The sequence below is a fragment of the Schistocerca serialis genome, chromosome 10, assembly GCF_023864345.2.
Source record: "Schistocerca serialis cubense isolate TAMUIC-IGC-003099 chromosome 10, iqSchSeri2.2, whole genome shotgun sequence".
Classification (NCBI taxonomy): domain Eukaryota; kingdom Metazoa; phylum Arthropoda; class Insecta; order Orthoptera; family Acrididae; genus Schistocerca; species Schistocerca serialis.
This window is the reverse complement of record NC_064647.1, coordinates 163,311,094-163,336,513: the sequence shown is the minus strand read 5'-3', so window position 1 is coordinate 163,336,513 and position 25,420 is coordinate 163,311,094. Positions and strand designations below refer to the sequence as shown.

Below are 25,420 nucleotides of genomic sequence, written 5' to 3'. Positions count from 1 at the left end.
GGGCACCTCTTCAAGGGACCTACGCCCCCCTGGTAAGAGGCGGCGCACGTCCTGGATGGAAGGATCTTAATTGTGGTTCCTCTCTTTTGAGCCCAACCCGACGGATACCTATGGTAGATCGGGGAAAACCACCGTTCAGGTCGTGTTGTCGGCGGGGCCGGGAGGTGCTTGCGCCTGATGTACTCTACTAGGAGCCTTGCAGGCTCAGCACAAACCGTTAGCGTCATTACCTTATTACTTTTACCACGAGTACCCTTTCATTAGCAACTGAGCCAAGCACAAAATCAGTTACTTCTCTATTGTATATCGTAAATAGTTTAGCAGGCTGGACATGGAGGTCTTAGTCTTAGTTTCTAGCTTTAACGTACCCTAATCTCTTTTAGTTAAGGTAGTTTTTAGGATGGTAGATGTTAAAGGCATGGTGAGCAACGGCCAGCGTCTTGAGGGTCATTCCAAGACCCGGGCCGCCGCCCACAACCAGGTGACGGGCCATATTATACCTATAACTTCTCTATTCAGTTCTCTTCTTTCCTTCTTTCTAAATATTTAATTTCGTTTTGTTTATTAATATCTTACTTGATTTTGTATTAGTTATAAGTTTTTCTAATGCTGCACAAAAAAAAAGATATCAAATGGATCTAAACAGAGCCCGCCTCCACGTGGCGGGACACGGGCAACGGTGTGAGTGGGGACGGGAGCCGGTGTGGTGTTACTTTCAGTCACTGCGGACCCCGGACCCAGTCACAGCGGCTAAGTGGCGATATACGACCCACCATAAGAAATTAGACGGTGGGTCATAAAATATAAGCAGCTAGTGAAAAAAAAAAAAAGTGTCCATCCTCACCAAGTTCCGAAATTCTTGCGGATCTTCTGGCCTCAGTTCTTTCATAAGCAGTGAATGTAGTCCCATCCCATCATCCCTTCTTTTCAGCCAGGGTCTAACTCAACAACGTGTGGCTTTTCGTTTTCGTCGTCATTGTGCCCTAATCCGAAGATTTACTATCTCTGCCAGGGCAGTAGCTCCAAAAACAAGTGGGTCCTCCATGTGCAAACTTGTGTATAAATGTAAATTTATATATACTTATTCCTGTGTAACAAAGTGTCATAATATAAAACTAACGGTTGAGTCTGTAATTCAGGACGGTAGTAACCTACATAAGAGAATAACAATCACTTAATAAATAATGATAAAAACAATTTCTTACTAAATAAGAATCGTAAGCTAACATAAATATTTTGAACTCATAACGTTCCAATATGTCACATGGAGCCCCTTGCTTTTCGCGCGGTAGAACTTTACAAGATATCAGACAGTTCCGTTTGCGTTTCGCGCGTTATTACCGTGTACTGCGCATGTCCACCAGGTATATCCCGCGTGGATAGAGTAATAGGTGTACTTGAACCAGTACGTAGTTACAGATATGCCCGCTTGGGGCACTGATGCATAGGTGTGCTGATTAGGCGCATCGTGTAACAGAGGCTTAAGACCGAGATCAGCGGCGTTTGCGTAGAGTTGTCAGTGCTAAAAGACAAAGAACACTGCGTGAAATAGCCGCAGAAATCAATGTGGGACGTACGACGAACGTATCCGTTAGGAACATGCGGCAAAATTTGGCGTTAGGCCAGGCGCAAATTGAGACGCGTATAGGACGTGTGACGTGACACGACACTACAGCGCGACACGCACGTGCCGCACGGGTCGCGCGGGTGCAGCGCATATTGCGACGCGTACACCATACGTCGCACGCGCCGACTGGCGGCGCTCTGCGCTGACACAACTGAAGTGCGCGCAACCTGTTATCTTTCTCAAACGATTTTACAGAAACTAATCACTGAAAATATTTGATTTTTGCCTTAGTTGTAGCGTTATATGTCAGCTTCGTGGCGAAGTGTCCCTGAAATACTGAACACCTTTTTCCAAAGTTGATTCACGGAGGAAGACCGCACTGCAGTTCCTTCTATAAATCCTCGCACAAACGAAAAAATGGCTGACATCGAAGTAAGTGTCCAAGGAATAGAAAAGCAACTGGAATCACTCAACAGAGGAAAGTCCACTGGACCTGACGGGATACCAATTCGATTCTACACAGAGTACGCGAAAGAACTTGCCCCCCTTCTAACATTCGTGTACCGAAAGTCTCTAGAGGAACGGAAGGTTCCAAATGATTGGAAAAGAGCACAGGTAGTTCCAGTCTTCAAGAATGGTCGTCGAGCGGATGCGCAAAGCTATAGACCTATATCTCTGACGTCTATCTGTTGTAGAATTTTAGAACATGTTTTTTGCTCGCGTATCATGTCGTTTCTGGAAACCCAGAATCTACTCTGTAGGAATCAACATGGATTCCGGAAACAGCGATCGTGTGAGACCCAACTCGCTTTATTTGTTCATGAGACCCAGAAAATATTAGATACAGGCTCCCAGGTAGAAGCCATTTTCCTTGACTGGACTCGCATCCGGGAGGACGACGGTTCAATCCCGTCTCCGGCCATCCTGATTTAGGTTTTCCATGATTTCCCTAAATCGCTTCAGGCAAATGCCGAGATGGTTCCTTCCCCATCCTTCCCTCACCCGAGCTTGCGCTCCGTCTCTAATGACCTCGTTGTCGACGGGACGTTAAACACTAATCTCCTCCTCCTTGACTTCCGGAAGGCGTTCGATACAGTTCCGCACTGTCGCCTGATAAACAAAGTAAGAGCCTACGGAATATCAGATCAGCCGTGTGACTGGATTGAAGAGTTTTTAGCAAACAGAACACAGCATGTTGTTCTCAATGGAGAGACGTCTGCAGACGTTAAAGTAACCTCTGGCGTGTCACAGGGGAGTGCTATGGGACCATTGCTTTTCACAATATATATAAATGACCTAGTAGATAGTGTCGGAAGTTCCATGCGGCTTTTCGCGGATGATGCTGTAGTATACAGAGAAGTTGCAGCAGTAGAAAATTGCAGCGAAATGCAGGAAGATCTGCAGCGAATAGGCACTTGGTGCAGGGAGTGGCAACTGACCCTTAACATAGACAAATGTAATGTATTGCGAATACATAGAAAGAAGGATCCTTTATTGTATGATTATATGATAACGTAACAAACACCGGTAGTAGTTACTTCTGTAAAATATCTGGGAGTATGCATGCGGAACGATTTGAAGTGGAATGATCATATAAAATTAATTGTTGGTAAGGCGGGTACCAGGTTGAGATTCATTGGGAGAGTGCTTAGAAAATGTAGTCCATCAACAAAGGAGGTGGCTTGCAAAACACTCGTTCGATCTATACTCGAGTATTGCTCAGCAGTGTGGGATCCGTACCAAGTCGGGTTGACGGAGGAGGTAGAGAAGATCCAAAGAAGAGCGGCGCGTTTTGTCACAGAGTTATTTGGTAAGTGTGATAGTGTCACGGAGATGTTTAGGAAACTCAAGTGGCAGACTCTGCAAGAGAGGCGCTCTGCATCGCGGTGTAGCTTGCTCGCCAGGTTTCGAGAGGGTGCGTTTCTGGATGAGGTTTCGAATATATTGCTTCCCCCTACTTATACCTCCCGAGGAGATCACGAATGTAAAATTAGAGAGATTCGAGCGCGCACGGAGGGTTTTCGGCAGTCGTTCTTCCCGCGAACCATACGCGACTGGAACAGGAAAGGGAGGTAATGACAGTGGCACGTGAAGTGCCCTCCGCCACACACCGCTGGGTGGCTTGCGGAGTATAAATGTAGATGTAGAAGTAGATCTCGCTAATGACCATTTTCATTGTGATGTACACATTTCAGTGCGCGCATCGCTTCTGTCATGCAAAGCGTCGGCAGTCAGCGCGTGCGAAGTATGGTGTACGCGTCGCAATATGCGCTGCACCCGCGCGACTCGTGCGGCACATGCGTGTCGCGCTGTAGTTTCGTGTAACGTCACACGTGCTATACGCGTCTCAATTTGCGCCTCACCTAAGGCTAGGCGCCTAAGAATCTAAAATAAACTGTATTAAATATTATTCAATTTAGTTAACAGTCAATATACTGCCCTTTTCTATTAAAAAGGAGATTGTGTTAAAATCTCAGCTTCCTAGCTGACATACTTTCGTAGTTAGAGAAAACCACCTAAAACACCCCAAACCGACAATTGTAAGATTAAAGTCAGTTAGGATCGATAACATTTTGTCTTTTAGTATCATTTGGAATCATTACTGAAGTTCACAAAATATTGTTGTTGTTGTTGTTGTTGTTGTTGTTGTGGTCTTCAGTCCTGAGACTGATTTGATGCAGCTCTCCATGCTACCCTATCCTGTGCAAGCTTCTTCATCTCCCAGTACCTACTGCAACCTACATCCTTCTGAATCTGCTTAATGTATTCATCTCTTGGTCTCCCTCTACGATTTTTACCCTCCGCACTGCCCTCCAATGCTAAATTTGTGATCCCTTGATGCCTCACAACATGTCCTACTAACCGGTCCCTTCTTCTAGTCAAGTTTTGCCACAAACTCCACTTCTCCCCAATTCTATTCAATACTTCCTCATTAGTTATTTGATCTACCCATCTAATCTTCAGCATTCTTCTGTAGCACCACATTTCTAAAGCTTCTATTCTCTTCTTGTCCAAACTATTTATCGTCCATGTTTCACTTCCATACATGGCTACACTCCATACAAATACTTTCAGTAACGACTTCCTGACACTTAAATGTATACTCGATGTTAACAAATTTCTCTTCTTCAGAAACGCTTCTCTTGCCGTTACCAGTCTACATTTTATATTTTTCTACTTCGACCATCATCAGTTATTTTGCTCCCCAAATAGCAAAACTCCTTTACTACTATAAGTGTCTCATTTCCTAATCTAATTCCCTCAGCATCACCCAACTTAATTCGACTACATTCCATTATACATTAGGTCAATTTATTTGAAATTTCATAATTATAAACTTTAACTATTTTTCATTTTCGTAATATAAAATTCAGAAAAGGTCAGTATTTATTAAATGTGTTGCTGTGTGACTACATGAGTATGAGTGAGAGTGTGTATGTGGGACATATGAAAAATTTCAACATTACCTCGTGTTAAGCATTATGTAACTATGTCATGGGAAAGTGTTAAGCAAGCAAGTTGCAATGAAAAATGTAATTTCCCCACCGTGCTGATGACGTATGTCCAAGGGTACTTACTTTTATAAGAAGACAGCCAGAATAGCCATTTGCAGAGTAATGATTTTCTAAAGTGATTTCAACATTAGTTTTCCTTTCGTTTGGCTTTGTTAAACATTTTATTAATATTTCCATGATGAAGTGACGTAAATGCATCTTGAGCCGTCGCGCTCGTTACTGGCGCGCCAGTCTCTTGGATGTCCATTATCGATCCTTCGTGGTTTCTTATCTTTGCTTCTTTGTTGTTTTCCGCATTCGCGGGCGAGGGGCAGTTGACGTTTGCTCGGGCTACCTGCTGAGACGCCGCGAGGTACGAGGTGGAAGCAACCACGTATGTGTTGAGTTGGTTGTACGCGGTCTGCCGGTTCAGCATGGAGGATATGTGTTGGCTGCCTGCCTGTCTGCTCTCCTGATTTTGCTCGCCGTGCCTTGCGACCGCCTAGCTTGGGTTGCTGTTTCCTACACGAGTCATACCGGACGTCCAGCAGAAGTTAAGCAGCCTTGTGTTTCTTTTAAAGAAAAGGAGCAAATGTATAAGACTTTTGTAAGCAATTTTGGTGGCCTCTTAAGTGTGGCCTTCGCGTTTACACTGCCTTTGGGGAGAGCTAATTCTTTTAAATTTAAATAGTTGGAGTTCCCAATCCTTTATAATCTTTTGGGGGTTTATTTGAATTTTCTCTTTGGGGTTCCTTACTTGTGCTTGGTTAAATGTTTACTTGTATAGCGGGAAGTGACTCCTGGTTAAAACTAGGAGAAGGTGTTTGATGTTACTGCCGCTTCCGGCATTTGTCTTTTCAATTAAGTGTTGTCATCCCTTCGAGCGACTTGGTGTCACTCCTCGTTAATTAATGCTGGTTTATGTGTACTTAATTTTGAATTGGCCATTTGAATTAATATTTTGGAGCGCAGTATAGCACTAAGGCAACCTCATTGTATACCACCTTGTGCCTCGGTCTAGTACCTTAATTTTCAGTGGCACGAGTTAGCTCCACTACTGGTGTTACTGATGTGCTCCCTTCAAAATCTTGTCTTGTATAAGTTTGCCGCATGTGTGTCTGGGAACACAGAGAGGAGCTTTAGTGTGACTTCATTGGTAGTCAGTTAATGGAATCTTCATTTCAGCTTGGCTTCCACTGAAGAGTTTGAGTGGAGATAAACTGACATAAACCTTACACTGCCATTTGTTGCCAGCAGAAACCCTTAAGAGAACAAAGTTTTGTCACTGCTTATGTTAACCTTTACTGGGAGCAATATTTCATGTAGTTAAATTTTGTCTTAAAATGTGTATTTCTCTGATGTGATAAACGAGTGATAAAAGAAAAAAGGAAAGGGGCCTGGTCCTTCCCATTGTGTCCGGTTTGTAACACGTATCACATCTGTGAATGCTGATTCGCGTAAGACAGTTTTAACGCGAAAAAGTTTTAAAGCGATTGGCTGTTCATTTTGAACAACCAATCAGAGTTAAGCATTACAAGTAGTTATAGGCCCTGGAAGGAATGGCAGTGCGTGGGTCGCTGACTAGCTATCGAACGTGCAGGCCATGTTGGACGTGACCGTCTACATTATGAATAAAATGAAGAAGTTATTGGTTTCTCGCGTCTGGATTGTATTGCCGTCAAAACAGTTGCATTTTACGGACAGATTGTGAAAATTTTAGCTTGGTGAAGTGATTTGTTAGAGAGATAAAGGCTTGTGAAGTTTCGGGTTTTGTAAAATTCCGCGTGGCATGTTTCATATTTGTCTATGGAATATTTGGCGAGCAATTTCTGTATTACAAATCCACTGAAAAAGGACCGAACTTGGCAGAAAATCCTAAGAAATTTTTGTCTTATGACAAAGCAGTAGATGGATCAAAACAAAATGTCCAGACACACTGTGACCAAAATGGTACTGAAACAGAGGATGACAGATTAAAGGCCGAAGTACTAAATGTCTTTTTCCAAAGCTGTTTCACAGAGCAAGACGGCACTGTAGTTCCTTCTCTAGATTGCCGCACTGATGACAAAATGGTAGATATATAATAGACGACAGAGGGATAGAGAAACAATTAAAATCGCTCAAAAGAGGAAAGGCCGCTGGACCTGATGGGATACCAGTTCGATTTTACACAGAGTACGCGAAGGAATTTGCCCCCCTTCTTGCAGCGGTGTACCGTAGGTCTCTAGAAGAGCGTAGCGTTCCAAAGGATTGGCAAAGGGCACAGGTCATCCCCGTTTTCAAGAAGGGACGTCGAACAGACGTGCAGAACTATAGACCTATATCTCTAACGTCGATCAGTTGTAGAATTTTGGAACATGTATTATGTTCGAGTATAATGACTTTTCTGGAGACTAGAAATCTATTCTGTAGGAATCAGCATTGGTTTAGAAAAAGACGATCGTGTGAAACCCAGCTCGTGCTATTCGTCCACGGGACTCAGGGGGCCATAGACACGGGTTCCCAGGTAGATGCCGTGTTTTTTGACTTCCGCAAGGCGTTCGATACAGTTCCCCACAGTCGTTTAATGAACAAAGAGCATATGGACTATCAGACCAATTGTGTGATTGGATTGAAGAGTTCCTAGATAACAGAACGCAGCGTGTCATTCTCAATGGAGAGAAGTCTTCCGAAGTAAGAGTGATTTCAGGTGTGCCGCAGGGGAGTGTCGTAGGACCGTTGCTACTCACAATAAACGTAAATGACCTTGTGGATGACATCGGAAGTTCACTGAGGCTTTTTGCGGATGATGCTGTGGTATTTCGAGAGGTTGTAACAATGGAAAATTTTACTGAAATGCAGGTGGATCTCCACTGAATTGACGCATGGTGCAAGGAATGGCAATTGAATCTCAATGTAAACAAGTGTAATGTGCTGCGAATACATAGAAAGAAAGATCCCTTATCATTTAGCTACTATATAGCAAGTCAGCAACTGGAAGCAGTTAATTCCATAAATTATCTGGGAGTATGCATTAGGAGTGATTTAAAATGGAATGATCATATAAAGTTGATCGTCGGTAAAGCAGGTGCCAGACTGAGATTCATTGGAAGAATCCTAAGGAAATGCAATCCGAAAACAAAGGAAGTAGGTTACAGTAAGCTTGTTCGCCCACTGCTTGAATACTGCTCAGCAGTGTGGGATCCGTACCAGATAGGGTTGATAGAAGAGATAGAGAAGATCCAACGGAGAGCAGCGCGCTTCGTTACAGGATCATTTGGTAATCGCGAAAGCGTTACGGAGATGATAAACTCCAGTGGAAGACTCTGCAGGAGAGACGCTCAGTAGTTCGGTACGGGGTTTTGTTGAAGTTTCGAGAGCATACCTTCACCTAGGAGTCAAGCAGTATATTGCTCCCTCCTACGTATATCTCGCGAAGAGATCATGAGGATAAAATCAGAGAGATTAGGGCCCACACAGAGGCATACCGACAATCCTTCTTTCCACGAACACTACGAGACTGGAATAGAAGGGAGAACCGATAGAGGTACTCAAGATACCCTCCGCCACACACCGTCAGGTGGCTTGCGGAGTATGGATGTAGATGTAGATGTAGAATGTGAAACTCGTTTATTGTAGCAGAGTAATGACTGTAAATCGCGTACGGTAATAATTCGGGTCGAACTTCAGAACATTCCTGCTGCCTTGTGTGTGTATAGGGTTGTATGAACTGTGAGCTAAGGACAGTGATAGTATTCGTTAATTAAATACCGGCTGATGGCAAGTGTTTAATTTTGAACCCAAAGAAATAAAAGAACTCATAGCAGAATTTTCCATTTTTGTTATAAGATATTACAGGATAGCTTGCTACCAGAGTTTACGCAGACTTGCAAACGTAAGTATTGTCGGTGTTTTTCTTCAACGCTGCTGTTAACATCGTCTGGACAGTATCTACGTATGTAGAGAAAAGAGCTGGTGATCAGACGCCGTACTGAGGTAGGTGGAACTTTTGTAGTGCACTGTATGGCGAGAGACAGTGATCATTTATGCCACAATGCCGCCCCGCCGCAGCATGGCTCAATATTTCTGCAGGGGACCTCCAACGATTTGCTGAGTCCATGCAACGTCGAGTTGCAGCACCATGCCTGGCAAAAGGTAGTTCCATACCATGGTATTAGGAGGTATCCCATCACGTATGTACGTTTGTGCTCCACACTCCTGCTAAACCACTGCACCGATTTCAACCAAACTGGGTACATGTGTCGCCCACTTCAGGTAACAATCACTGTGGGGATAAGGACCACATACTTATCCCCGAACTCGGGGAAGATCAGTTTGGATTCCGTAGAAATGTTGGAACACGTGAGGCAATACTGACCCTACGACTTATCTTAGAAGAAAGACTAAGGAAAGGCAAACCTACGTTTCTAGCATTTGTAGACTTAGAGAAAGCTTTTGACAATGTTGACTGGAATACTCTCTTTCAAATTCTGAAGGTGGCAGGGGTAAAATACAGGGAGCGAAAGGCTATTTGCAATTTGCACAGAAACCAGATGGCAGTTATAAGTGTCGAGGGGCATGAAACGGAAGCAGTGGTTGGGAAGGGAATGTAGCCTATCCCCGATGTTATTCAATCTGTATTTTGAGCAAGCAGTAAAGGAAACAAAAGAAAAATTCGGAGTAGGTAGAGCAGTTGAACGGAATGGACAGGAGGATATAAGATGAACATCAACAAAAGCAAAACGAGGATCATGGAATGTAGTCGAATTAAATCGGGTGATGCTGAGGGAATTATATTAGGAAACGAGATTCTTAAAGTAATAAATGAATTTTGCTGTTTGGGGAGCAAAATAACTGATGATGGTTGAAGCAGAGAGGACATAAAATGTAGACTGGCGATGGCAAAGAAAGCGTTTCTGAAGAAGAGAAACTTGTTAACATCGAGTATAGATTTAAGTGTCAGGAAGTCGTTTGTGAAAGTATTTGTATTTAGTGTAGCCATGTATGGAAGTGGAACGTGGACGCTAAATAGTTTAGACAAGAATAGAAGCTTTCGAAATGTGGTGCTACAGAAGAATGCAGAAGATTAGATGGGTAGATCACATAACTAATGAGGAGATATTGAATAGAATTGGGGAAAAGAGAAATTTGTTGCATAACTTGACTAGAAGAAGGGATCGGTTGGTAGGACATCTTCTGAGGCATCAAGGGAACACCAGTTTAGTATTGGAGGGCAGCGTGGAGGGTAAAAGTCGTAGAGACCAAGAGATGAATACACTAAACAGATTCGGAAGGATGTAGGTTGCAGTAGGTACTGGGAGATGAAAAAGCTTGCACGGGATAGAGTAGCATGGAGAGCTGCATCAAACCAGTCTCTGGACTGAAGACTACAACAACAACAACTTATCATAGTTCAGGAGAATGACGTCATAAACAATGCATGAGAAACTGCCACATCATGCAAGACGTTTAAGTTTATTACTTCTTTGCTACTTACTGTATTCGCGACAAGTTTTGCTGGCAGTATCCACATATGCCGCTGAATGTACCTACATAAGTGTATCATTGTATGCCAAATAGTTGAAGTGATATGGCGTCATGAACACACAGATAGTGAAAACCTACCGCTTCATATACAAACTTTTAGTGCATTATTTTCTATACTACCATGACATTCCTACAGTCGAGTGAACTTGAGGAAATCCTTGATACCTGGCAGCCCTTTTGCCAGCTTTCAAGTGCGAAGCGCAAACGTCTGTAAGCGAAAATGATATACGTCTAGAAACGTTCACAAATCACGTTGTAGATACGCGAAGCAGCTGTACCAAGCGTGTACAGAAACTGTACGGGATCACGTTTCTTAATTTGGATACTGTACTTAACACGTTTCTACATTATGCTAATTACTTCGTCCGATTGATCCATAACTTTAAAGGTATTTTCATGAATACAGGCAAATGAATGTTTTTTATACTTCACTATAAATACAGTCCATATTTTGTTTTCGTTTCTAATAAAAAATTGGCAAAATAAATATTCGAGCAACGCCGAGTAGGTCAGCTAGTCTTTACTGAAAGAAACTTGCTTTTGTTGCTTTTGTTGGGGGAGGGGGGAGTGAAAGCACTATCTGAGATGTGTACCCAGTACCGGCCACTAACGTGTGTCGAACAAAGACCATACGTCGGACGCCCGCTCCTAATTTCCCTCCAGCTTTTCGAATTGTTTTACAGAATGTGAGGCTTCTAAGATTCCGCATAATAAGAATAAAAGGAAGGCACGATCCTCATCAAATGTTCCAGCTGCATGTTTCCAGGGCATATTTTCTCGTGACGTACCTGGACCCGACCGATTTTTTTTTTTTTTCGTCGTATTTGGTAACGTATAGGAACGACTTACGAATGAATATCCTCAAAATCATTTTTACTGCTTGCTACGAAGGTCACTCCAAAAGAAATGCACACTATTTTTGTAAAAATACAGTTTTCATTCTGCATGTGTGAAAGTTTTACAGTGTGTAGATACATCCTTCCCAATTGTTTTCAAACTTAGTTCAACCTGTTCCCGTGAGTGGCGCCGTCACAGCATGTCTTCAAGATGGCTGCTACACTTGACGTTCGACAGAAGCAACATGCTGTCATAGAATTCCTGTGATGTGGAAACGAGACAGTGGAAAACATCCATAAGAGGTTGAAAAAGGTGTATGGAGATGCTGCTGTCGATCGCAGTACAGTTAGTCGGTGAGCAAGCAGGTTACGTGACGAAAGCGGACACGGCAATATTGAGGATTGTCCGCGAAGCGGCATGCCTCGTACTGCACACACTCCAGACAATGTGCAGAGAATTAACGAATTGGTGACTGCTGACAGACGCATCACCACACTGAACGAATTGTCACGCTACGTTGGCATAGGGGAAGGAAGTGTTTGCAGAATACTGAAAGTGTTGGCGTTAAAAAAGGTTTGTGCCAGGTCGGTACCCAGGATGTTGACAGTGACTCGCAAAGAAACAAGTAAAACGGTATGCAGCGAACTATTGGAACAGTACGAGAATGGTGGAGATGAATTTCTTGGAAGAATTGTGACAGGCGATGAAACATGGCTCCATCATTTTTCACCAGAGATGAAGAGGTAATCAATGGAGTGGCATCATGCAAATTCACCCAACAAAAAAAAAATTAAAAACCACACCTTCTGCTGGAAGAGTTATGGCTAAGGTGTTTTTCGATTCCGAAGGACTCTTGCTTGTGGACATCATGCCAAGTGGAACCACCATAAATTCTGATGCATATGTGACGACACTGAAGAAACTTCAAGCTCGACTGAGTCGTGTTCGACCACATCGGCAAAAGCAGGATGTTTTTTGTTGCGCGACAATGCACGGCCACATGTTAGTCAAAAAACCATGTAAACGATTATAAAACTCGGATGGACAACACTGAAACACCCGCCTTGCAGTCCTGACCTGGCTCCATGTGACTATCATCTCTTTGAAAGACTCTCTTCGTGGAACAAGGTTTGAAGATGATGACTCCCTTGTGCACGCTGACAAACAGTGGCTCCAACAGGTTGGTCCAGAATTTTACCGTGCGGGTATACAGGCGCTGCTTCCAAGATGGCGTAAGGCAGTTGAGAGGGATGGAAATTATATGGAGAAATGAAAATATTGTTCCTAAACGATGTATCTACACAATGTAAAACTTTCAAACATGTAGAATAAAAGATGGATTTAAAAAAAAATAGAGTGCATTTCTTTTGAAGTGACCCTCGTATATAACTTCGCGGTCTTGGATGTCGGTATAAGATGTTACTAGATGACAAACTCGCGCTGTGAGAAATGAGAAGAAACTACCCAAGCAAGAAGTTATCATTAGAGTTGCGTCCTACCAAAACTATTGTCCGATAGTTCTGGTACACTACATAAACGACGTAGTATATGGTAGGAATACCGGTAGTACTGGTACCATTAGTAAGGAAAGAAACATAAACGATTTTTTTTTTTGCACTTAATTAGAACCGTACATCCTTCATTGTCATTTCATTGTGCATTTTATAACCTTACAGAATATAAACTACATTTCATAAGTAATAAAAATTATTGTGCGTAACTTCTGCCTCTTACGTAACCAAAGGCAGGTATGTAATTATTGTTATTATTTTGTACGTTCTTCATCCTGATCAGAGGCAAGAGTTATCTGTTCGCATTGATAAATGTAAAAGTTGTTTGTCAATAACAGTAATGTGTTTTATATTATTTCTGCGAAGCATTTAAGCGCGTTTGATACATTTTTGTTTTACGTTGTTCTTTTTACCTTTATCGTGAGAAAATTACGTTCCGTAGCGCTAAATGCTTTGCTTTTACTACAACATCCCTCTGTCTCACATTAAAAATCAAGAATTTTCGAATAAAACCTGAATTAAACATTGACAATTTCAATTCTGTTATAAACACTGTTTACTTTTAAGTAACGGGCACGGTGACAACAATGAGGAATTGAAATGTTCTTTAGGCGACCCAGCCCTTTATAGGGCTAAACAAGAACCCTAAAAAGTTTGGTCATATGTAAAATCGGTAAGCGGATCTAAATCCCCTATTCAGTCACTCGTTGACCACGATGGCACCGAAACAGAGGACGACCGAAGAAAGGCAGAAATACTGAATTCAGTGTTCCGAAACTGTTTCACTGCGGAAAACCGTAACACGGTCCCTGACTTCAGCCGTCGCACGGACGCCAAAATGGAAAATATTGAAATAAACGATATCGGAATTGAAAAACAACTGCTATCACTTAGTAGCGGAAAAGCATCCGGACCAGACGAGATACCCTTAAGATTCTACAGTGATTATGCTAAAGAACTTGCCCCCTTTCTATCAGCAATTTATCGTAGATCGCTGGAAGAACGTAAAGTACCTAGCGACTGGAAGAAAGCGCAGGTCGTTCCCATTTTCAAGAAGGGTCATAAATCAGATGCGAATAATTATAGGCCTATTTCGCTTACTTCAATCTGTTGTAGAATAATGGAACATGTTTTGTGTTCTCGTATTATGACGTTCTTAGATAATACAAATCTCCTTCATCATAACCAACATGGATTCCGCAAACAGAGATCATGTGAAACTCAGCTCGCCCTATTTGCCCAAGAAATTCACAGTGCCGTAGACACTGGCGAGCAGATTGATGCCGTATTCCTGGACTTCAGGAAGGCATTTGATACGGTTCCGCACTTACGTTTAGTGAAAAAAATACGAGCTTACGGAATATCGGACCAGGTTTGTGATTGGATTCAGGATTTCCTAGAAGAAAGAACACAACATGTCATTCTTAACGGTTCAAAATCTGCAGATGTAGAGGTAATTTCGGGAGTACCGCAGGGAAGCGTGATAGGACCTTTATTGTTTACAATATACATAAATGACTTAGTTGACAACATCGGTAGCTCCGTGAGGCTATTTGCAGATGACACGGTTGTCTACAAGAAAGTAGCAACATCAGAAGACTCGTACGTACTCCAGGAGGACCTGCAGAGGATTAATGCATGGTGCGACAGCTGGCAGCTTTCCCTAAACGTAGATAAATGTAATATAATGCGCATACATAGGGGCAGAAATCCATTCCAGTACGATTATGCCATAGGTGGTAAATCATTGGAAGCGGTAACGACCGTAAAATACTTAGGAGTTACTATCCGGAGCGATCTGAAGTGGAATGATCACATAAAACAAATAGTGGGAAAAGCAGGCGCCAGGTTGAGATTCATAGGAAGAATTCTAAGAAAATGTGACTCATCGACGAAAGAAGTAGCTTACAAAACGCTTGTTCGTCCGATTCTTGAGTATTGCTCATCAGTATGGGACCCTTACCAGGTTGGATTAATAGAAGAGATAGACATGATCCAGCGAAAAGCAGCGCGATTCGTCATGGGGACATTTAGTCAGCGCGAGAGCGTTACGGAGATGCTGAACAAGCTCCAGTGGCGGACACTTCAAGAAAGGCGTTACGCAATATGGAGAGGTTTATTATCGAAATTACGAGAGAGCACATTCCGGGAAGAGATGGGCAACATATTACTACCGCCCACAAATATCTCGCGTAATGATCACAACGAAAAGATCCGAGAAATTAGAGCAAATACGGAGACTTACAAGCAGTCGTTCTTCCCACGCACAATTCGTGAATGGAACAGGGAAGGGGGGATCAGATAGTGGTACAATAAGTACCCTCCGCCACACACCGTAAGGTGGCTCGCGGAGTATAGATGTAGATGTAGATGTAGATAGAGCCTCATTCAGTCCCTAGAGGGTTCCCTGCTTCTTGTTTTTAAGGGAATCTAAAAAGACACTGATAGCATACGTAAAGAAAGTAATCGTTATGAGATGACGCCCAATCGGTATGTAATACACCTAATGTAGTGATAATGCAGGTGTGACTTTAACTGGCCGGCCGCTGTGGCCGAGCGGTTCTAGGCGCTTCCCATAGTGCTTAGAGCCATTTGAACCATGTTAAAGTCAAGGCTACAAGGAAGGCTACCGTAGTGAACGCCTAATTATGATAGGCTACGGTCACCTACGATTGTTTTACAACTCTATTTCATAACTGCCAGCACAGAGCAGCAGTGGAACAGGGACAAAAAATCTGGAGAGCTGAATTTTACGTAAAACAATGAAGGTTCTACGAATTTTTGCAAAAGGAGAAGCTGTTGAATTGTTCTACGGCAGACTCACGCTTTTACAAACATAAGTATTGTAAAAAGACTGAAAAAACGTGGAATGGGAACAAGGAGATAACGAGGAATGTCTTGTGAAATGTGAAAATTGTTTTCTAGACTAATTCTATTTTCTTGTAAGCAAAAGTTTTTAAAGCGCTATATTTCTTTCTAGTAATAAATGTCAAACGACATGCAGTCGTTTTCGCTTTTGTACTGATCTATCAAATAAACTGACATTTTATACTTTTTTATGCCTGGGAACTTTGAAGCACTTCTCGACCCAACACAATTTGAGTCCGATGAGTAGCGGCACGAAATATGACGTCACCCTGAGCTATGAGTAAAGTACGCCCACAACGCATCCTAGTGACGGAAAGTTGCAGCTGTGGTTTTATACCTATCACGCGTATTTCCAGGTTTACGTCTTACAGCGATAGACCAGGGCCCACAGAAACTTGGTAAGAGCGTTGCTCTCTAGGTAACAGCTAGAACTGTTACAAATTTTATCGTGTTTTCAGCAGACTTGACAATGTCGCGCGGTTCCGAATAAAGAAACTGGAATGCTGAATGTTGAGGAAGCGTTTGGTCTACCAAAGTCAACAATTACTGACCAACTTAGAAAAAGCAGAGTATATGAAAATGAAGTAACTGCAGTAGAAAAAAGGAACGTCGGGAGAAAACCTGTGCTGACACTACAGGGTGTCTCACTCAAACCTCCCTGATTTCAAGGACCCAGGGGAGGAAAACCACAGTGGATACGAAAATGATAACTGCACCACATAGTAGAGCATCTCAAAGAATTTATATTCCCACGTGAGATGTGCCAAGTATCGTCGCCAGAGTGCAGCATGGTCGCATGAAGTTAAAATGGCGACTCCACAGCTGTGCGCACAAGCAGTAGTGTGGTTTGCAGAAACAAAATCACCAATTACTGTGCAAAGAAATTATCGTCGCGTGTATGAATGTGATCCACCTGGTGTGAAAACAGTTAAGGAATGGTATAAGAAGTTTCTGGCTATAGGAAGTGTTCTGAAATATCCTGGCAGTGCACATTACGGTCTTTCAGAAGAGACAGTGGAGGACATCAGACAAACGTTTCTCAGAAGCCATCGTAAGTCGTCATGGATTTAGTCAACTTGATATACCTCGATCAACACTGCATCGTGTAGTTCACCAGCGTCTTCGTATGTGTGCTTACAAAGTGCAAATTCTGCAACATCTGACGCCGAACGACAAACCACGCCGACTACAGTTTCTTGCAGATACGAGGTGTGGCTAGAAAAAAACCGGACTAGTACTGGTGAAACAATAAAACGAATGCAATAAGGCTGAAAGTCGCGTGGCCTGTCACGTGACTCTCGCTCCGCCTACTGCTCGAGTTTCATCTGCCTCCTGCACTCAGTCTGCCCATGGCGTCTGTTTTAAGTAGTTGACGTTTTCTCTGTGCGTCGGAAAATGTTGAGTGTACAGAAAGAACAGCGTGTTAACATCAAATTTTGTTTCAAACTAGGAAAATCTGCAAGTGAAACGTTTGTAATGTTACAACAAGTGTACGGCGATGATTGTTTATCGCGAACACAAGTGTTTGAGTGGTTTAAACGATTTAAAGATGGCCGCGAAGACACCAGTGATGACACTCGCACTGGCAGACCATTGTCAGCAAAAACTGATGCAAACATTGAAAAAATCGGTAAACTTGTTCGACAAGATCGCCGTTTAACAATCAGAGCAGTGTCTGAGTTAACAGGAGTTGACAAGGAAAGTGTTAGGCAGATTCTTCATGAAAGTTTCAACATGAACAAAGTGTGTTCAAAAATGGTTCCAAAGTGTCTCACAATTGAACATTGAACAGAAGGAACGCCGAAGAATGATTTGTTCTGACATCCTGAAAAACATTGAAAGTGATCCCACCTTCTTACAAAATGTTATAACTTGCGATGAGTCGTGGTTTTTTACTTACGATCCCGAAACTAAACGCCAATCGATGCATTGGAAAACTCCTGGTTCTCCACGACAAAAAAAAGCATGAATGTCAAAATCGAAATTCAAGGCAATGATGATTGTTTTTTTTTGACATCAAAGGGATTGTGCACATTGATTGGGTACCAGAGGGACAAACAGTGAATCAGCATTACTACATTAGCGTCCTGGCTACCCTACGTGAGCGAGTACGGAGAAAACGGAACGATTTGTGGAGAAAAAAAGTCATGGATCCTTCACCACACAGTGCGTTGTCAGTGAAGACGTTTTTGGCAAAACACAACATTCCCTACTCACCTGATTTGGCCCCCTTTGACTTTTTCTTTTCCGTAAAGTCAAGTCAGCTTTGAAAGGAACTAGATTTGAGACTGTTGAAGCAGTAAAAGAAAAAGCGACGGAAGTACTGTATGGACTTACCGAAAATGATCTGCAGCATTGCTATGAACAGTGGAAAATTTCGTATGGAGCGGTGTAGAGACCGAGGAGGAGAGTACATTGAAGGAGATAACGTGAAATTGTAAATAAATGTTTTTTCCAGCATCAGTCCGGTTTTTTTCTAGCCGGACCTCGTATGCTGCAGCGTATTGATATGGATGCCAGCTTCCTGGAAAGATGTTTATTCTCAGATGAGGCAACCTTTCATCTATCAGAAAGGGTTAATAGGCACAAAGGATTTGGGGTTCGCAAAATTCGCACATTGTCATTGAACATGTTCGTGATAGCCCTAAACTAAACGTCTGGTATGGGCTAATGCACGACAGGATTGTTGGACCGTTCTTCCTTGCAATGAGGTCAGTGTATATTGGCATGTTGGAGCAGTTTCTGTATCCACAGATGCAAGACTTGCAACCCAACATAACCTTTCAACAAGATGGAGCTTCGACGCATTGGTCAATGCCATTCCTGGATACGAAATTTCACAATCGTTCGATCGGATGCGGAGAACCCATTGCCTGGCCAGCACGTTCACCCTACATTATGCCACTTGAATTCTTCATGTGGAGATTCGTGAAGGACCGCGTGAATGCGACCAAAGTGGACGATATTCCTAAGTTGCGACATCGGATCACTAATGTGATTACAACAATAACAGAGGAAATGTTACAAAGAACTTGGCAAGAAATTGAATATAGACTCGATATTCTTCGTGCTACAAATGGTTCACATGTAGAGGTGTATTGATGATAAATAAATAAATTCTTTGAGATGCTCTACAATGTGGTGCATTTTTCGTTGTCGTATCTACTGTGGCTTTTTTTCCTCGGTCTTTGAAATCAGGGAGGTTTGAGTGAGACACCGTGTAGATTTAGAAATGGGAGAATGTCATTTACTGTACTGAAACGGCAAAAAAAAAAAAATTTTCAGGACTTGGAATGACAAAAACATGATGGGTTTTCCAACTACGGTTTTTTTAATTAAGAAAAATCCTAGTCGAAATCAGTTGTTTTTATTTTCCTACAGGGACACAGTAACTAATACAATGAATAAAACTGATGCAAGAATTTCAGCTGCGGTACATGTGAAACAGGGTGGCGCACGAAGGTGCTCTTTATGACCGACATTATTTCATATACGTGGTGATACGGATGCCCCTGACGATGTACACTCCTGGAAATGGAAAAAAGAACACATTGACACCGGTGTGTCAGACCCACCATACTTGCTCCGGACACTGCGAGAGGGCTGTACAACCAATGATCACACGCACGGCACAGCGGACATACCAGGAACCGCGGTGTTGGCCGTCGAATGGCGCTAGCTGCGCAGCATTTGTGCACCGCCGCCGTCAGTGTCAGCCAGTTTGCCGTGGCATACGGAGCTCCATCGCAGTCTTTAACACTGGTAGCATGCCGCGACAGCGTGGACGTGAACCGTATGTGCAGTTGACGGACTTTGAGCGAGGGCGTATAGTGGGCATGCGGGAGGCCGGGTGGACGTACCGCCGAATTGCTCAACACGTGGGGCGTGAGGTCTCCACAGTACATCGATGTTGTCGCCAGTGGTCGGCGGAAGGTGCACGTGCCCGTCGACCTGGGACTGGACCGCAGCGACGCACGGATGCACGCCAAGACCGTAGGATCCTATGCAGTGCCGTAGGGGACCGCACCGCCACTTCCCAGCAAATTAGGGACGCTGTTGCTCCTGGGGTATCGGCGAGGACCATTCGCAACCGTCTCCATGAAGCTGGGCTACGGTCCCGCACACCGTTAGGCCGTCTTCCGCTCACGCCCCAACATCGTGCAGCCCGCCTCCAGTGGTGTCGCGACAGGCGTGAATGGAGGGACGAATGGAGACGTGTCGTCTTCAGCGATGAGAGTCGCTTCTGCCTTGGTGCCAATGATGGTCGTATGCGTGTTTGGCGCCGTGCAGGTGAGCGCCACAATCAGGACTGCATATGACCGAGGCACACAGGGCCAACACCTGGCATCATGGTGTGGGGAGCGATCTCCTACACTGGCCGTACACCACTGGTGATCGTCGAGGGGACACTGAATAGTGCACGGTACATCCAAACCGTCATCGAACCCATCGTTCTACCATTCCTAGACCGGCAAGGGACCTTGCTGTTCCAACAGGACAATGCACGTCCGCATGTATCCCGTGCCATCCAACGTGCTCTAGAAGGTGTAAGTCAACTACCCTGGCCAGCAAGATCTCTGGACCTGTCCCCCATTGAGAATGTTTGGGACTGGATGAAGCGTCGTCTCACGCGGTCTGCGCGTCGAGCACGAACGCTGGTCCAACTGAGGCGCCAGGTGGAAATGGCATGGCAAGCCGTTCCACAGGACTACATCCAGCATCTCTACGATCGTCTCCATGGGAGAATAGCAGCCTGCATTGCTGCGAAAGGTGGATATACACTGTACTAGTGCCGACATTGTGCATGCTCTGTTGCCTGTGTCTATGTGCCTGTGGTTCTGTCAGTGTGATCATGTGATGTATCTGACCCCAGGAATGTGTCAATAAAGTTTCCCCTTCCTGAGACAATGAATTCACGGTGTTCTTATTTCAATTTCCAGGAGTGTAGTTCTAACCAACCTGCAATGTCACATCCGGCAATGAAAAACCACTCGCTACACGCAAACTGTTACTATCACAGAAAAAATGAACAGGACCTTTCTGCAGGAAATTTAACGTAGTAACATTTCGTACTGGGATACGTTTTCGCTATAAAAATGTACAAAGGTGACGTTCAGACGCACCCCACTCCCACACTCAGCGACCGCCGGTTATGATTCCTAGTATGTTGTTCATGGCACTCTCTCCTACCACTGAACAAAAAGGTACGACTGCCCGAATTATTTCCCACATTCCACCTTTTCTGGTCTTCGTTGACCGGCCTTATAATGCTACCAGCTTAATCGAGCACTTACATATTGTAAAACTGATGTTTGTGAATGATGACTAACTGAAACCCTCAGCTGCCAACAGGTGTTGTTGATATACCTCGATGTGGGCAGCTGAAAATGTGTGCCCCGACCGGGACTCGAACCGGGATCTCCTGCTTACATGGCAGACGCTCTATCCCTTTTTTTTTTTCGACCTAACGTCTACTTGGTAGAGAAGGAATATCATTTTTAATGTGAATCTCAGACCACAATGCCATTATATCTTCTTCACTTTGTGTAGCCAGAAGAGAATGGAATCTGTCTCTCCGTATCTAAAATCATTGACCGAAGCTGGAAAAAATGTAGCAGCGAATGCACCCAAACTCGCGACGTCCCACCAACAGGGCGCAACGCCCACCGCCACGATACCAGCTGACACTTTTTTTTTTCTGGACCTCTTCCACTTCAGGCATTGGCCCCTATCACCCATCACCCCCAAAATCCTGTCTAACCTAAATATTAAAAAAATAAATAAATAAAAAATAAAAATAAAACAGAACAATCTGTTGCCGCCGCCACTTTCACCCTAACTTAACCTACTTTCTTAAATTTTTTTTAAGTAATAGGCCTATATAAAGAAACTGAATAAATCTTCTTTCCGTGACAAACTGTCCAATACCCGTCAAACAGAAGAACACGAAATCAATCACGCACTTCTGATTTGTTTTATGTTGCGGCTTCTGGCAAAATTAGTTTTCCTGAGGCACTTTGCCTTGCCGTACTATAAAAATAAATAAATATATGCCAACTTAATTATAATGAAGCAAAATTAGTATCGACTCGCTGTAGTGTTGTGCACCAACCAAAAAAAATTACCGCTTCATTATGGCAAAGTGTGAAGTAAGAAATTTTGAAACAAAGCTTTGTATTTCCGACTCGTTTTAAGGTTGTGGTGCTCTTCCATTATATACTGTATGTACTCGTCTATACTCGAATGTGTATTCGTAACTGCAAAATATGCAAACTGGCTGATAATCCAAGTGTAGCTATTGTGCTTTGTGGCAGGAAAGAAATGCCAGTCTGGTTGAAGTACATCTTTAAGTGTTATAGCAGAGTCTGTGGTTCTAGTAATTATTGCGAGTTTTTTTCTAGTCCAGTTCCATATGTGGTATTGGTCTCGGCAGATGAGAATGTGTGCCAAGGTATCTGCAGTATGGTAATGATCGCAGTACGGACTCTGCTTCATTTTGATATTGTGCAGCTTTTCACCTGTGGGGACCTTCTCGTTTACAATGTCATATCACGTGGACACTACTTTGGAGTGGAGGATGGGGTTGTTAATGTTTTTCCAGACGTTACTCCAGTTGACCGCTGGATATTTCGCTTCCATTGGGTTTTGCATATGGTGTCTCGTGAGGTGGTAATAGGTCCTTCTGGTGTTAAGGAGCTGTGAAGTATCTTGAATATAGTTCATTTCCAGGTAGTAAGTCCGGAAGTGATCGAGTTGAGCGCTGATGCTACCAATATCGACTGGGGCCTTTTTGCTCGTTGGGGCTAACCTGTTGAATAACGTTTTCGTAATTGTCGGATGGGGTGACTGCAGTATTTTGCAGATTCGGTCCATATATACGGCAGTGCATTGGTTCTTGATGTCTTTGACGCCCAAACCACCAGCGGCGCGGGTTAACACTATGGTTGGCATGGTGACTTTACAGATGTTTCCGCTCCATATGAACCAATACGCTGCAGCTAAAAGCTTTTGCGCTGTATCCTTGGGTACTGGTAACACTGCTGCGATGTGATATATTTTGCTTAGCGCATAGCTATTAATCAATAGAGCTCTCTGTATTCGATTGAGCGCTCTAGTTTTGTGTTCACGGAGAGTAGCCCTGAATATATGTAGTTTATGGTCCCAGTTGGCTACTGTCATCTCTCTTGGGTTGGCCATTAGAATCATACCTAAGTGGTTCGTCTTCCCTGTCCTTTGTAGCCATGTTCTTTGAATGGTCTCCATATGGGGTCCGACAGGTGAAATTTTTGATTTTTGTTCATTGAGTTTGGCTCCGGAAGAAGTGGCGTAAGCGTGGATTATTTGTTGAACGACTTCCATTTCTGAGTGCGTGTTAACTACTACACTGACGTCATCAGCATAAGTGTGACACACGGTTTTTGTACCCAACACCTGTAGACCTTGTAACCTGTGATGCAGGTTTAACAGTAACGGTTCTACGGCGATTGCGTATAGTGCCATAGAAAGGGGGCAGCCTTGTCTCACTGATTGCTTGATCGGGACTGGTGAACTTAGCTGACCATTAATTTTGATTCGAGAGGAAGTTCCGACTATACATTTGCGTATGATCTGAATAAAATGAGCACTGAATCCCATCCGTTGCATTACAGTTAGTAGAAAGTGATGGTTGATGCGGTCAAAAGCCTTATCGAAGTCTAAAAACATGAGACCAACATTGCATTTACATAGCCACGACAAATATATTATGTCTCCATATTCTCATAATGCATTCGACATTGATCTCCCTGGACAGCACTCTTTTGATAAGGGCCAAGTACTTTCGGCAGTACCGTCTTCAGTCTACAGTTTATGAGTCGGGTGAAGATTTTATAGTCGGAATTGAGCAGTGTTAGTGGTCGAAAATCCTTCAGCGTAGTGCTACGTGGTTTTTTAGGGATCAGTACAATCATTCCTTCGGAGATGGCATCTGCACGTCTCCCAGCTGTCGGCAGCTGTCGGCAGCTGAGGGTTTCAGTTAGTCATCATTTATTCCAGGGAAAAGCTGCACGGTCAACAACAGTAATCTATTCTTTCGAGAACAGTTACTGTCTTCATATATATATAGTTAAAGGCTACCCAGCCATTGACCTTCGTCTGTGCGAATGCGCACAGGTTGCCCAAACTCTTACGGGAATCGCCAAAGCGTGCGCGAGTAATGAGTGAATGGGCAAATGTCTATAAGGTACATTACATTCGTAGAATTGTGGACAGTTGGGAATGTGAGTCTCACGGGAAGCGTGCAAGGGATAAGTCCCTGCAGTCGCACTATTCATCTGTGTCCTCGGTGGCTCAGATGGATAGAGCGTCTGCCATATAAGCAGGAGATCCCGGGTTCGAGTCCCGGTCGGGGCACACATTTTCAGCAGCCCACATCGATGTATATTAACAACACCTGTCGGCAGCTGAGGGTTTCAGTTAGTCATCATTTGTTCCAGGGAAAAGCTGCACTATCAACAACAGTAATCTGTTCTTTCGAGAACAGTTACTGTCTTCATATATATATACTGATGTTTGTGTAAATTTTACCTAACAGTTTTGTGTATTTTAACAGCATAATATAAACAGTTACGTCGTTGTATTGTCCAGGCGTTCTGACTACGAAACTGCTGTCCTCGTAAGGGTTAAGTCTGGATCGAACTCTCAGTGTAACTAGTTTTAGCGTAACGTTCGCAAAAATCGTTTTTTTTCGTTACCCTTACGGCCCCGTTTAAATTGATAATATTAACGAAATAGCCGACTATGCTGGTGGTGTAATAGCCCAATCACCAAAAAAGGTCGAATATCACGAATAGTTCGTGTAGTCGGAAATGTTTGAACAGTGGTAGGAGTGAGTGCAACGAACAACATACTAGAAGTGCTGACTAGTGAGGGATGAGTGTAGGTTGGAGATGCGTTTTATAACGGATCTTTAACGTTGGGATAAATTTATTTTATTTTTTGTTAGATGTTTTCGTTAAATAGCTGAATAAATTGCAATTAGGAATAATTTAATTAAGCAGAGTAGAGAAGATAAAGTCAAAGAGATGTTCATTCGGCGGACATTGTCGTAATGTAACGTCATTGCGTTGTTCGGTTGTTAAAACAAGTCGTTTGTGTTCCGTTCTGCTGTTCGGTCGTGCGAGTATCTGAAAGGAATTAATTCGGGGACTAGAATAAACTTTCACATAATAGTTACGATTTGATGTTTCGACAAAAGGGGTTAACGTCAGTGTTAATTTGAATTGTGGGTGACAGGATTAGTTTTGACAGATACGTGAAAACGGATGCAACGAAAGTTGTTCGCATATCATCCTTGAACGTGACTTTTTATTTAATTAACGATTGCGGGCTGATTAAAAGCTATTATCTCATGATTAGGATCAATCCCTCTTTCCTCCTAGATGGTGATCATTCATTAACATTTACGTCATAAGAAAAAGGATTATTAATAAAAGTGATCTTAAATAACAATTACGTGTTATTCCGTTAGTGTGGAACCGACGTAATATCTCTGAAATGACATTGGCATATAATTTGTGTTAAATACTGAGAGATAGGAAGTAAATTGAAATTAGTGAACATTTGATACTGAGACTATA

General features: G+C 43.2%; 1 protein-coding gene and 1 non-coding gene across 4 annotated transcripts in view; one reads left to right on the top strand and one right to left on the bottom strand.

The window, feature by feature from the left end:
* Positions 1 to 25,420, bottom strand: part of LOC126425074 (organic solute transporter alpha-like protein) — a 559,459-nt gene that overhangs the window by 525,494 nt on the left and 8,545 nt on the right. The window lies entirely within an intron of this gene.
* On the top strand, positions 24,121 to 24,194 carry Trnai-uau (transfer RNA isoleucine (anticodon UAU)). Its single transcript has one exon. It is a non-coding gene; the product is annotated as a tRNA-Ile (tRNA).